This window comes from Macaca mulatta, chromosome 8 (assembly GCF_049350105.2).
Source record: "Macaca mulatta isolate MMU2019108-1 chromosome 8, T2T-MMU8v2.0, whole genome shotgun sequence".
Classification (NCBI taxonomy): Eukaryota; Metazoa; Chordata; class Mammalia; order Primates; family Cercopithecidae; genus Macaca; species Macaca mulatta.
The window spans coordinates 57691294-57705512 of NC_133413.1; the positions used below are offsets into that span (position 1 = coordinate 57691294).

General features: G+C 39.4%; 1 pseudogene across 1 annotated transcript; it reads left to right on the plus strand.

The window, feature by feature from the left end:
• Positions 1-675: 675 nt before the first annotated feature.
• Positions 676-1330, plus strand: LOC106996384 (dihydrofolate reductase pseudogene; annotated as a pseudogene). The gene has a single exon (XR_001442621.3). The product of XR_001442621.3 is annotated as a dihydrofolate reductase pseudogene (transcript).
• Positions 1331-14219: the final 12889 nt, after the last annotated feature.

Genomic DNA, 14219 nt, shown 5'->3' on the forward strand with positions numbered 1-14219 from the left:
TATAAACTATGAACTTTGGATGATTATGACGTGCCATTTTGGTTCATCAATCATATCAACTGTACCACTCTAGTGAAGAATACTGATAATGGGAAAAGCTATGCATGTCTGGGGACAGGAAGTACACAGACAATCTCTGTACCTCTCAATGTTGCTGTGAACCTAAAACTACATTAAAATAGTATTTTAAAAATTTCTAAACAAAATTTTGGCAAACTGAATACAAATAAATATAGGGTCTCACTTTGTTGCCCAGGTTGGTCTCGAACTCTAGCCTCAAGCAATCCTCCTGCTCTGACCTCCCAAAGTGCTGAAACTACAGGCATGAGCCACCGTGTCTGGTGCCAGTGATTTATTATTTTTAAAAAGCCTACATCCTAAGCAAATGGGGTTTATTCTAAAATGCAAGGTTGGTTTAACATTAAAATATTAGTTATTCAACTCATTAGAAAGCTAAAACAGAAGAACCTTATGATTATCTCAGTAGATAAAGGCATTTGATAAAATTCAACTTCATTCTTTATTTAAAAAAAAAAAAAAAACCCTCTCAGCAACCAAAGAACACAAATGAACTTCGTCAGCATGACACAAAGCATCTATGATAAACCTACAGCTAATGTGTATCACAATGACACACTGAATGCTTTGTCAGACAAGAAAAAAAAATAGAGCTGCTGTCATGGTTCGTTCGCTAAACTGCATCGTCGCTGTGTCCCAGAACATGGGCATTCGCAAGAACGGGGACCTGCCCTGGCCGCCGCTCAGGAATGAATTCAGATATTTCCAGAGAATGACCACAACCTCTTCAGTAGAAGGTAAACAGAATCTGGTGATTATGGGTAAGAAGACTTGGTTCTTCATTCCTGAGAAGAATCGACCTTTAAAGGGTAGAATTAATTTAGTTCTCAGCAGAGAACTCAAGGAACCTCCACAAGGAGCTCATTTTCTTGCCAGAAGTCTGGATGATGCCTTAAAACTTACTGAACAACCAGAATTAGCAAATAAAGTAGACATGATTTGGATAGTTGGTGGCAGTTCTGTTTATAAGGAAGCCATGAATTACCCAGGCCATCTTAAACTATTTGTGACAAGGATCATGCAAGACTTTGAAAGTGACACCTTTCTTCCAGAAATTGATTTGGAGAAATATAAACTTCTACCAGAATACCCAGGTGTTCTCTCTGATGTCCAAGAGGAGAAAGGCATTAAGTACAAATTTGATGTATATGAGAAGAATGATTAATATGAAGGTGTTTTCTGGTTTAAGTTGTTCCCCCTCCCTCTAAAAAAAAGTATGGATTTTTACATTAGAAAAAAAGTATTTTGTTGACTTTAGATCTATAATTATTTCTAAGCCACTTGTTTTTATTCCCCACTACTCTTGACTCTATCAGATACCATTTATGAAACATTCTTGCTATAAATAAGTGCTTCTGCAAGACCCCAACTGAGTCCCCAGCACCTGCTACAGTGAGCTGCCTTTCCACACCCATCACATGTGACACTCTTGCCAGTCCTTGACATTGTCGGGCTTTTCAAATGTTGGCAATATTTATTAAAGGTGAAGATCCACATACCCTTCAACTGAGCAGTTTCGCTAGTGGAAATACCAAAAGCTTCCTACGTGTATATCCAGAGGTTTGTAGATAAATGTTGCAGCCTTGTTTGTAACAGTGAAAAATTGAAAACAACCTGGAAGTCCAGTGATGGGAAAATGAGTATGTTTCTGTCTTAATCCATAATTAAATGAACAAATATATCAGACTTCATCAAAATGAAAACCTCCTTCTCTTTAAAATATATTAAGAAAACAAAAGGCCAAGCCACAAACTGGGAAAAAATCCTTCCAAAAAGCATAATAAAGGAATGTTATCTAGAATCTATTTAAAAAAAAAAAACTCTTAAAACTCAAGAAATAAGAGTAAAAACTAATTTTTAATTCTTTATAAGCTCTCCAGATTGGAAAAGACATTTCACTAAAGAAGATATACAGGTGGCAAATAAAGCACTCGGGAAGATGTTCAACATTCTTAGTCCTTAGGGTAATGCACATTCACACCATAGTGACACGCACAACACGCACCCATTGGAATAGCTAAAAACTAAAAACTAATAAACAGCAATACTAAGAGCTCGTGATGATATGGAACAATGAGAATTGTCATATACTGCTGATGGGAATGGAAAATAGCACAAATACTTAAACATTTAGTAGTTTCTCAATACAGGAATACAAAGAGACAGGAAGACACTTTTATAGATGATGGGTATGTTATCGCTCTTGATTATGGTGATGGCTTCGCATGTGCATACATATGCCAAAACTTATCAAATTGTACATCTTATATATGTGCAGTCTATCACGTATCAGTTATACCTCACTAAAGCTATCAATTGCAGGAATAAACATCTAAGACAATGGCTAGGACACAGAGGAAAAAAGTGTATTAAATGATGCAGGAGAGAGCTCGAGTATTCAAATCTTAACCTGATAGCAATGGCAAGTGGTAAGCTGAGTTATAAGCAAGAGACAACAACAGATCTGAATTTTTAAAAATTAATAATTATAGTTTCAGAGCAGACCATGGTCTCAGGAAGTGGGGTAGTGGGAAAAACAGTTCTAAGGTTATTGCAGTATTCCGAGTGGGAGAGAATGGTAACCTGATCTGGGAAGAAGGCATACGAGAGAAGCAGAGTTAACAAAAAGGCTGGTACTGCTCTTCATACTGAGAAAGGTACAGTGGAGTTATCATAGCTCTTTGGTATACAATATACATTATTTCTCAGTCTATTTTAATTTTAAACATATTTCTGAGATAAGCAACACTATGACACATCAGTGTTCTATAGTGCAATGCTAAGCAATGTGTGTGAATATTACTGTAGGATACATAAAAACTCATTCTACTTATGCAATGGTCCTACCATTAAAATCCATTTTGAGTTGTTCAGCGAGCAACATAAAAGTCTCATAATTAGGGTAAAGCAAATCATAATCTTCTGAGGCTATTTCAGATGGCCACATTATGTCATCCAGGTCATCCACTGAATGTATTTCGCTTTTGACCTGTAAGATAAATAATACTGCTTCAAATGCCCTCAAAATATTTACAGAATATAGTAGATGTACAAAAGTGGTATTTATTCATCTTTTTATATGAACAAAACCACAGGCACTTCTTAAAACAACAGATTTTTATTAAAAGGGTTCCGTTATAAATGGCGACTCTTTCTTAAGCCCCTTTTTCTTTCCCTAAGCCCTTTTCTTTTCCTTTTTTTTTTCTTTGAGACAGAGTCTCGCTCTGTTACCCAAGCTGGAGTGCAATAGTGCCATCTCAGCTCACTACAACCTCCACTTCCCAAGTTCAAGCAATTCTCCTCCCTCAGCCTCCCAAGTAGCTGGGATTACAAGCATATGCCACCACGGCCGGTTAATTTTTGTATTTTTATTAAAGACAGGATTTCACCATGTTGTCCAGGCTGGTCTCAAACTCCTGACCTTGTGATCCACCTGCCTGGGTCTCCCAAAGTGCTGGGATTACAGGCATGAAACATCATGCCCGTCCAAGTCCTTTCTTTCTAACTAAATGTCTTTGTAACAAAAGATTCTCACTGTACCTTTTATAATGTGTTTTTTTCTTAACAGTAATGTTTTAGATAATTTAATTTTACAATACCTTGTTCTTTTCATTAAATTTCTTTTCAGGCCTGAAAAAGAAAACAATTCCTTTTAGACAAATAGCAAACACATAAAATACAAAGAATGTCCAAAACTATTATTTTTATTATATAAAATCAATGCATTTATAAGTTATTCCTTCTTTTTGTTAAGTGTTCAGGTCATTTTTAACAGGTAATGTAAATATAATTATTTTCCACAAGGGGAATTAAACTATAAACAGAAAGAGTAACATTAAGGGAGACAAAATATGGTAATAATATCATCACAAAGAAATAGATGTAGATCAAGCTTTCTGACAGTCAAGGCAAAAGGAAAAACACATTACTTGTATTACGTGATAGAAATAAATATACCAGGGGGCGCACCCAAGATGGCCAAATAAGAACAGCTCCAGCATCCAGTTCCCAGCATGAGCAACACAGAAGATAGGTGATTTCTGCATTTTCAACTGAGGTACCGGGTTGATCTCACTGGGGCATGTCAGACAGTTGCTGCTGGTCCGTGGGTGCAGCCCAACCAGCGGGAGCTGAAGCAGGGCGAGGCATGACCTCACCTGGGAAGTGCAAGGGGGAAGGGAATTCCTTTTCCTAGCCAAAGGAAAGTGAGACACACAACACCTGGAAAATCAGGTAACTCCCACCCTAATACTGCGCTCTACCAAGGGTCTTAGCAAACAGCACACCAGGAGATTATATCCCAAACCTGGCCTGGGGGTCCCATGCCCACAGAGCCTCCCTCATTTCTAGCACAGCAGTCTGAGATCTAACTGCAAGGCGGCAGCGAGGCTGGGGGAGGGGCGCCTGCCATTGCTGAGGCTTAAGTAGGTAAACAAAGCCACTGGTAAGCTCGAATTGGGTGGAGCCCACCACAGCTCAAGGAGGCCTGCCTGCCTCTGTAGATTCCACATCTGGGGACAGGGCATAGCTAAACAAAAAGCAGCAGAAACCTCGGCAGAGGTAAATGTCCCTGTCTGACAGCTTTGAAGAGAGCAATGGATCTCCCAGCACGGAGGTTGAGATCTGACAATGGACAGACTGCCTACTCAAGTGGGTCACTGACCCCTGAGTACCCTAACTGGGAGACATCCACCACTAGGTGCAGACCAAGACCTCACACCTCACAGGGCTGGGTACACCCCTGAGACGAGGCTTCCAGAGCAAGAATCAGACAGCAACACTCGCTGTTCAGCAATATTCTATCTTCTGCAGCCTCCACTGCTGATACCCAGGCAAACAGGGTCTGGAGTGGACCTCAAGCAAACTCCAAAAGACCTGCAGCTGAGGGTTCGGACTGTTAGAAGGAAAGCTAACAAACAGGAAGGACACCCACACCAAAACCCCATCAGTACATAACCATCATCAAAGACCAAAGGCAGATAAAACCACAAAGATGGGGGAAAAGCAGTGCAGAAAAGCTGGAAATTCAAAAAATCAGAGCGTATCTCCCCCTCCAAAGGAACGCAGCTCATTGCCAGCAACAGAACAAAGCTGGATGGAGAATGACTTTGACGAGTTGAGAGAAGGCTTCAGTCAATCAAACTTCTCAGAGCTAAAGGAGAAACTATGTAATCAGTGCAAAGAAACTAAAAACCTTGCAAAAAGATTTCATGAATGGCTAACTAGAATAACCAATGTAGAGAAGTCCTTAAAAGAACTGATAGAGATGAAAACCATAACATGAGAACTACGTGGGAAATGCACAAGCGTCAGTAACCGACTCAATCAACTGGAAGAAACAGTATCAGAGATTGAAGATCAAATGGATGAAATGAAGCGAGAAGAGAAGTGTAGATAAAAAAGAGTAAAAAGAAATGAACAAAGCCTCCAGGAAATATGGGATTATGTGAAAAGACCAAATCTACATCTGATTGGTGTGCCTGAAAGTGACAGGCAAAATGGAACCAAGTTAGAAAACACTCTGCAGGATATCATCCAGGAGAACATCCCCAACCTACTAAGGCAGGCCAACATTCAAATTCAGGAAATACAGAGAACATCACAAAGATACTCCTCAAGAAGAGCACGTCCAAGACACATAATTGTCAGATTCACCAAAGTTGAAATGAAGGAAAAAATTTTAAGGACAGCCAGAGAGAAAGGTCAGGTTACCCAAAAGGGGAAGCCCATCAGACTAACAGCAGACCTCTCAGTAGAAACTCTCCAAGCCAGAAGAGAGTGGGGGCCAATATTCAACATTTTTAAGAAAAGAATTTTCAATCCAGAATTTCCTATGCAGCCAAACTAAGTTTTGTAAGTGAAGCAGAAATAAAATCCTTTACAGACAAGCAAATGCTTAGAGATTTTGTCACCACAAGGCCTGCCCCACAAGAGATCCTGAAGGAAGCAATAAACATGGAAAGGAACAACAGGTACCAGCCATTGCAAAAACATGCCAACATGTAAAGTCCATCGATGCTGGGAAGAAACTGCATCAACTAATGAGCAAAATAACCAACTAATATCATAATGGCAGGATCAAGTTCACACATAACAATATTAACCTTAAATGTAAATGGACTAAATGGTCCAATTAAAAGACACAGACTTGGCCGGGCATGGTGGTTCAAGCCTGTAATACCAGCACTTTGAGAGTCCGAGACGGGCGGATCACGAGGTCAGGAGATCGAGACCATCCTGGCTAACACAGTGAAACCCCATCTCTACTAAAAATACAAAAAACTAGCCAGGCGAGGTGGTGGGCACCTGTAATCCCAGCTACTTGGGAGGCTGAGACAGGAGAATGGTGTAAACCCGGGAGGCGGAGCTTGCAGTGAGCTGAGATCCAGCCACTGCACTCCAGCCTAGGCGACAGAGCGAGACTCCATCTCAAAAAAAAAAAAAAAAAAAAAAAAGACACAGACTGGCAAACTGGATAAAGAGTCAAGACCCGTCAGTTTGCTGTATTCAGGAGACCCATCTCACACGCAGAGACACACATAGGCTAAAAATAAAGGGATGGAGGAAGATCTACCAAGCAAATGGAAAACAAAAAAAAGCAGGGGTTGCAATCCTAGTCTCTGACAAAACAGACTTTAAACCATCAAAGATCAAAAGAGACAAAGAAGGCCATTACATAATGGTAAAGGGATCAATTCAACAGGAAGAGCTAACTATCCTAAATATATATGCACCCAACACAGGAGCACCCAGATTCATCAAGCAAGTCCTTAGAGACTTACAAAGAGACTTAGATTCCCACACAATAATAATGGGAGACTTTAACACTCCACTGTCAACATTAGACTGATCAACAAGACAGCAAGTTTACAAGGATATCCAGGAATTGAACTCAACTCTGCACCAAGTAGACCTAAAAGACATCTACAGAACTCTCCACCCCAAATCAACAGAATATACATTCTTCTCAGCACCACATCGCACTGATTCCAAAATTGACCACATAATTGGAAGTAAAGCACTCCTCAGCAAATGTACAAGAATAGAAATTATAACAAACTGTCTCTCAGACCACAGTGCAATCAAACTAGAACTCAGGACTAAGAAACTCAATCAACACTGCTCAACTACATGGAAATTGAACAGCCTGCACCTGAATGACTACTGGGTACACAACGAAATGAAGGCAGAAATAAAGATGTTCTTTGAAGCCAATGAGAACAAAGATACAACATATCAGAATCTCTGGGACACATTTAAAGCAGTGTGTAGAGGGAAATTTATAGCACTAAATGCCCACAAGAGAAAGCTAGAAGGATCTAAAATTGACACTCTAACATCACAATTAAAAGAACTAGAGAAGCAAGAGCAAACACATTCAAAAGCTAGCAGAAGGCAAGAAATAACTAAGATCAGAGCAGAACTGAAGGAGATAGAGATACAAAAAACCCTCCAAAAAATCAATGAATCCAGGAGCTGGTTTTTTGAAAAGATCAGCAAAATTGATAGACCACTAGCAAGACTAATAAAGAAGAAAAGAAAGAAGAAAACAGTATGGCGATTCCTCAAGGATCTAGAACTAGATGTACCATATGACCCAGCCATCCCATTACTGGGTATATACCCAAAGGATTATAAATTATGCTGCTATAAAGACACATGCACATGTATGTTTATTGCAGCACTATTCACAATAGCAAAGACTTGGAATCAACCCAAATGTCCATCAGTGACAGATTGGATTAAGAAAATGTGGCACATATACACCATGGAATACTATGCAGCCATCAAAAAGGATGAGTTTGTGTCCTTTGTAGGGACATGGATGCAGCTGGAAACCATCATTCTTAGCAAACTATCACAAGAACAGAAAACCAAACACCGCATGTTCTCACTCATAGGTGGGAACTGAACAATGAGATCACTTGGACTCAGGAAGGGGAACATCACACACCGGGGCCTATCGTGGGGAGGGGGGAGGGGGAAGGGATTGCATTGGGAGTTATACCTGATGTAAATGACGAGTTGATGGGTGCAGCACACCAACATGGCACAAGTATACATATGTAACAAATCTGCACGTTATGCACATGTACCCTACAACTTAAAGTATAATAATAATAAATAAATTTAAAAAAAATAAAAAAAACAAAAAACAAACAAAAAAAATTACCCTGGCATGGGGGTGTGTGCCTGTAATCCCAGCTTCTTGGGAGGCTGAGGCACAAGAATTGCTTGAACCCAGGAGATGGAAGTTGTAGTGAGCCAAGACTACACCACTACACTCCAGCCTGGTCAATAGAGTGAGACTCTGTCTCAAATTAAAAAAAAAAAAAAAGAATGTATGACTAGGTTCTCAATAGCAGTTGCAACAAAAACAAAAATTGACAAGTGAGACCTAATTAAACTAAAGAACTTCACAACAAAAGTAACTATCAACAGAGTAAACAGAAAGCCTACAAAATGGAAGAAAATATTCACAAAAGTCTAATATCTAGCATCTATAGGAAACTTAAATCAATATGCAAAATATAAATAATCCCATTAAAAAGTGGGCAAAAGGCCAGGCACAGTGGCTCACGCCTGTAATCCCAGGACTTTGGGAGACCGAGGCAGGCAGATCACCTGAGGTTGGGAGTTCAAGACCAGCCAACATGGTGAAACATGTCTGTACCAAAAACACAAAAATTAGCTGGATGTGGTGGCAGGCGCCTGTAATCCCAGCTACTCAGGAGGCTGAGGGAGGAGAATCGCTTCAAGCCAGGAGGCGGAGGTTGCAGTAAGCTGAGATTGTGCCACTGCATTCCAGCCTGGGCAACAGAGCGAGGCTCTGTCTCCAAAAAAAAAAAAAAAAAAAAGAGAAAAAAGTTGGCAAAAGATGTAAACAGACACTTCTCAAAAGAAGACATAGAAAGCCAACAAGCATGAAAATATTCAACATTGTAGTTTCCTAGGCAACAAGCACAGATAGGACCACTGTGGTTGCGGGGGATGAAAACAAGAAAAAACACTGCAGCATTTCCAGTAGGCTTAAGAAATGCATTTTAACCGTCAAAATGTCACAGACAATAATTTTGAAAATCATTTCACTGGAAATGATTCAAAGCAGAATGTTACTTTCATTATGTTTTGAAAGCAAGGTGTGATAAAACAGAAAAATTCCCGTCCTTTGCTCTGAATTAAGTAGAAATAGGTGATCAATATTATTTGATTTTACAAAATTTATCTACATTACTATGGATTTTTAATATGCCTGCTTACCTTTCTCTGCAAATATGACCATGCATTAATTCAACATAAAAAGGAGAGAGTCATCCAGGATGATGGGGCAGCATAGAATAGAGTGTATGCCTTAACACCATTTGGAACAATGATAAGCTCTTACCTGCTCAGGTCTTCATTCAAATGGTAAACCACGCATTCCAAAACTGAGATTCAAACATAACAGGGCTGTTCATATTCATGTGTGGCTCCAGTTTCCTCATTCATAACAACAACAAAAAAAGCTTAGATTCAATCTTAAAAACCTTTCTGAATCTAACAACTTTTGATTTTTAGAAATAAAGTTTAGCAGGTCCCTTTTGTCTAGAAACATTGCTTATAAAATAAAGACTATATTATAGGACATTTAAAAACTTTTTCTTTATAGGACCTAATTTTTTTTTGTTTGTTTGTTTGTTTGTTTGTTTTTCTAAATTTATTTATTATTATTATACTTTAAGTTGTAGGGTACATGTGCATAACGTGCAGGTTTGTTACATATGTATACTTGTGCCTTGTTGGTGTGCTGCACCCATCAACTCGTCATTTACATCAGGTATAACTCCCAATGCAATCCCTCCCCCCTCCCCCCTCCGCCCTCCCCCCTCCCCCCTCCCCCCTCCCCATGATAGGCCCCGGTGTGTGATGTTCCCCTTCCTGAGTCCGAGTGATCTCATTGTTCAGTTCCCACCTATGAGTGAGAACATGCGGTGTTTGGTTTTCTGTTCTTGTGATAGTTTGCTAAGAATGATGGTTTCCAGCTGCATCCATGTCCCTACAAAGGACACAAACTCATCCTTTTTGATGGCTGCATAGTATTCCATGGTGTATATGTGCCACATTTTCTTAATCCAATCTGTCACTGATGGACATTTGGGTTGATTCCAAGTCTTTGCTATTGTGAATAGTGCCGCAATAAACATACGTGTGCATGTGTCTTTATAGCAGCATAATTTATAATCCTTTGGGTATATACCCAGTAATGGGATGGCTGGGTCATATGGTACATCTAGTTCTAGATCCTTGAGGAATCGCCATACTGTTTTCCATAATGGTTGAACTAGTTTACAATCCCACCAACAGTGTAAAAGTGTTCCTATTTCTCCACATCCTCTCCAGCACCTGTTGTTTCCTGACTTTTTAATGATCGCCATTCTAACAGCTGTGAGATGGTATCTCATTGTGGTTTTGATTTGCATTTCTCTGATGGCCAGTGATGATGAGCATTTTTTCATGTGTCTGTTGGCTGTATGAATGTCTTCTTTTGAGAAATGTCTGTTCATATCCTTTGCCCACTTTTGGATGGGGTGGTTTGTTTTTTTCTTGTAAATTTGTTTGAGTTCTTTGTAGGTTCTGGATATTAGCCCTTTGTCAGATGAGTAGATTGCAAACATTTTCTCCCATTCTGTAGGTTGCCTGTTCACTCTGATGGTAGTTTCTTTTGCTGTGCAGAAGCTCTTTAGTTTAATGAGATCCCATTTGTCAATTTTGGCTTTTGCTGCCGTTGCTTTTGGTGTTTTAGACATGAAGTCTTTGCCAATGCCTATGTCCTGAATGGTACTACCTAGGTTTTCCTCTAGGATTTTTATGGTATTAGGTCTAACATTTAAGTCTCTAATCCATCTTGAATTAATTTTCGTATAAGGAGTAAGGAAAGGGTCCAGTTTCAGCTTTCTACTTATGGCTAGCCAATTTTCCCAGCACCATTTATTAAATAGGGAATCCTTTCCCCATTTCTTGTTTCTCTCAGGTTTGTCAAAGATCAGATGGCTGTAGATGTGTGGTATTATTTCTGAGGACTCTGTTCTGTTCCATTGGTCTATATCTCTGTTTTGGTACCAGTACCATGCTGTTTTGGTTACTGTAGCTTTGTAGTATAGTTTGAAGTCAGGTAGCGTGATGCCTCCAGCTTTGTTCTTTTGACTTAGGATTGTCTTGGAGATGCGGGCTCTTTTTTGGTTCCATATGAACTTTAAAGCAGTTTTTTCCAATTCTGTGAAGAAACTCGTTGGTAGCTTGATGGGGATGGCATTGAATCTATAAATTACCTTGGGCAGTATGGCCATTTTCACGATATTGATTCTTCCTATCCATGAGCATGGTATGTTCTTCCATTTGTTTGTGTCCTCTTTTATTTCACTGAGCAGTGGTTTGTAGTTCTCCTTGAAGAGGTCCTTTACATCCCTTGTAAGTTGGATTCCTAGGTATTTTATTCTCTTTGAAGCAATTGTGAATGGAAGTTCATTCCTGATTTGGCTCTCTGTTTGTCTGTTACTGGTGTATAAGAATGCTTGTGATTTTTGCACATTAATTTTGTATCCTGAGACTTTGCTGAAATTGCTTATCAGCTTAAGGAGATTTGGGGCTGAGACAATGGGGTTTTCTAAATATACAATCATGTCATCTGCAAACAGGGACAATTTGACTTCTTCTTTTCCTAACTGAATACCCTTGATTTCTTTCTCTTGCCTAATTGCCCTAGCCAGAACTTCCAACACTATGTTGAATAGGAGTGGTGAGAGAGGGCATCCCTGTCTTGTGCCAGTTTTCAAAGGGAATTTTTCCAGTTTTTGCCCATTCAGTATGATATTGGCTGTGGGTTTGTCATAGATAGCTCTTATTATTTTGAGGTACGTTCCATCAATACCAAATTTATTGAGCGTTTTTAGCATGAAGGGCTGTTGAATTTTGTCAAAAACCTTTTCTGCATCTATTGAGATAATCATGTGGTTCTTGTCTTTGGTTCTGTTTATATGCTGGATTATGTTTATTGATTTGCGAATGTTGAACCAGTCTTGCATCCCAGGGATGAAGCCCACTTGATCATGGTGGATAAGCTTTTTGATGTGTTGCTGAACCCGGTTTGCCAGTATTTTATTGAGGATTTTTGCATCGATGTTCATCAGGGATATTGGTCTAAAATTCTCTTTTTTTGTTGTGTCTCTGCCAGGCTTTGGTATCAGAATGATGTTGGCCTCATAAAATGAGTTAGGGAGGATTCCCTCTTTTTCTATTGATTGGAATAGTTTCAGAAGGAATGGTACCAACTCCTCCTTGTACCTCTGGTAGAATTCAGCTGTGAATCCATCTGGTCCTGGACTTTTTTTGGTTGGTAGGCTATTAATTATTGCCTCAATTTCAGAGCCTACTATTGGTCTATTCAGGGATTCAACTTCTTCCTGGTTTAGTCTTGGAAGAGTGTAAGTGTCCAGGAAATTATCCATTTCTTCTAGATTTTCCAGTTTATTTGCGTAGAGGTGTTTATAGTATTCTCTGATGGTAGTTTGTATTTCTGTGGGGTCGGTGGTGATATCCCCTTTATCATTTTTAATTGCGTCGATTTGATTCTTCTCTCCTTTCTTCTTTATTAGTCTGGCTAGTGATCTGTCAATTTTGTTGATCTTTTCAAAAAACCAACTCCTAGATTCATTGATTTTTTGGAGAGTTTTTTGTGTCTCTATCTCCTTCAGTTCTGCTCTGATCTTAGTTATTTCTTGCCTTCTGTTAGCTTTCGAATGTGTTTGCTCTTGCTTCTCTAGCTCTTTTAATTGTGATGTTAGAGTGTCAATTTTAGATCTTTCCTGCTTTCTCTTGTGGGCATTTAGTGCTATAAATTTCCCTCTACACACTGCTTTAAATGTGTCCCAGAGATTCTGGTATGTTGTATCTTTGTTCTCATTGGTTTCAAAGAACATCTGTATTTCTGCCTTCATTTCGTTATGTACCCAGTAGTCATTCAGGAGCAGGTTGTTCAGTTTCCATGTAGTTGAGCGGTTTTGATTGAGTTTCTTAGTCCTGAGTTCTAGTTTGATTGCACTGTGGTCTGAGAGACAGTTTGTTATAATTTCTGTTCTTGTACATTTGCTGAGGAGTGCTTTACTTCCAATTACGTGGTCAATTTTGGAGTAAGTATGATGTGGTGCTGAGAAGAATGTATATTCTGTTGATTTGGGGTGGAGAGTTCCGTAGATGTCTATTAGGTCTGCTTGCTGCAGAGATGAGTTCAATTCCTGGATATCCTTGTTAACTTTCTGTCTCGTTGATCTGTCTAATGTTGACAGTGGAGTGTTGAAGTCTCCCATTATTATTGTATGGGAGTCCAAGTCTCTTTGTAAGTCTCTAAGGACTTGCTTGATGAATCTGGGTGCTCCTGTGTTGGGTGCATATATATTTAGGATAGTTAGCTCTTCCTGTTGAATTGATCCCTTTACCATTATGTAATGGCCTTCTTTGTCTCTTTTGATCTTTGATGGTTTAAAGTCTGTTTTATCAGAGACTAGTATTGCAACCCCTGCTTTTTTTTGTTCTCCATTTGCTTGGTAAATCTTCCTCCATCCCTTTATTTTGAGCCTATGTATGTCTCTGCGTGTGAGATGGGTCTCCTGAATACAGCAGACTGATGGGTCTTGACTCTTTATCCAGTTTGCCAGTCTGTGTCTTTTAATTGGACCATTTAGTCCATTTACATTTAAGGTTAAGATTGTTATGTGTGAACTTGATCCTGCCATTATGATATTAACTGGTTATTTTGCTCGTTAGTTGATGCAGTTTCTTCCTAGCCTCGATGGTCTTTACATTTTGGCATGTTTTTGCAATGGCTGGTACCGGTTGTTCCTTTCCATGTTTAGTGCTTCCTTCAGGATCTCTTGTAAGGCAGGCCTAGTGGTGACAAAATCTCTAAGCATTTGCTTGTCTGTAAAGGATTTTATTTCTCCTTCACTTATGAAACTTAGTTTGGCTGGATATGAAATTCTGGGTTGAAAATTCTTTTCTTTAAGAATGTTGAATATTGGCCCCCACTCTCTTCTGGCTTGGAGAGTTTCTGCCAAGAGATCTGCTGTTAGTCTGATGGGCTTCCCTTTGTGGGTAACCCGACCTTT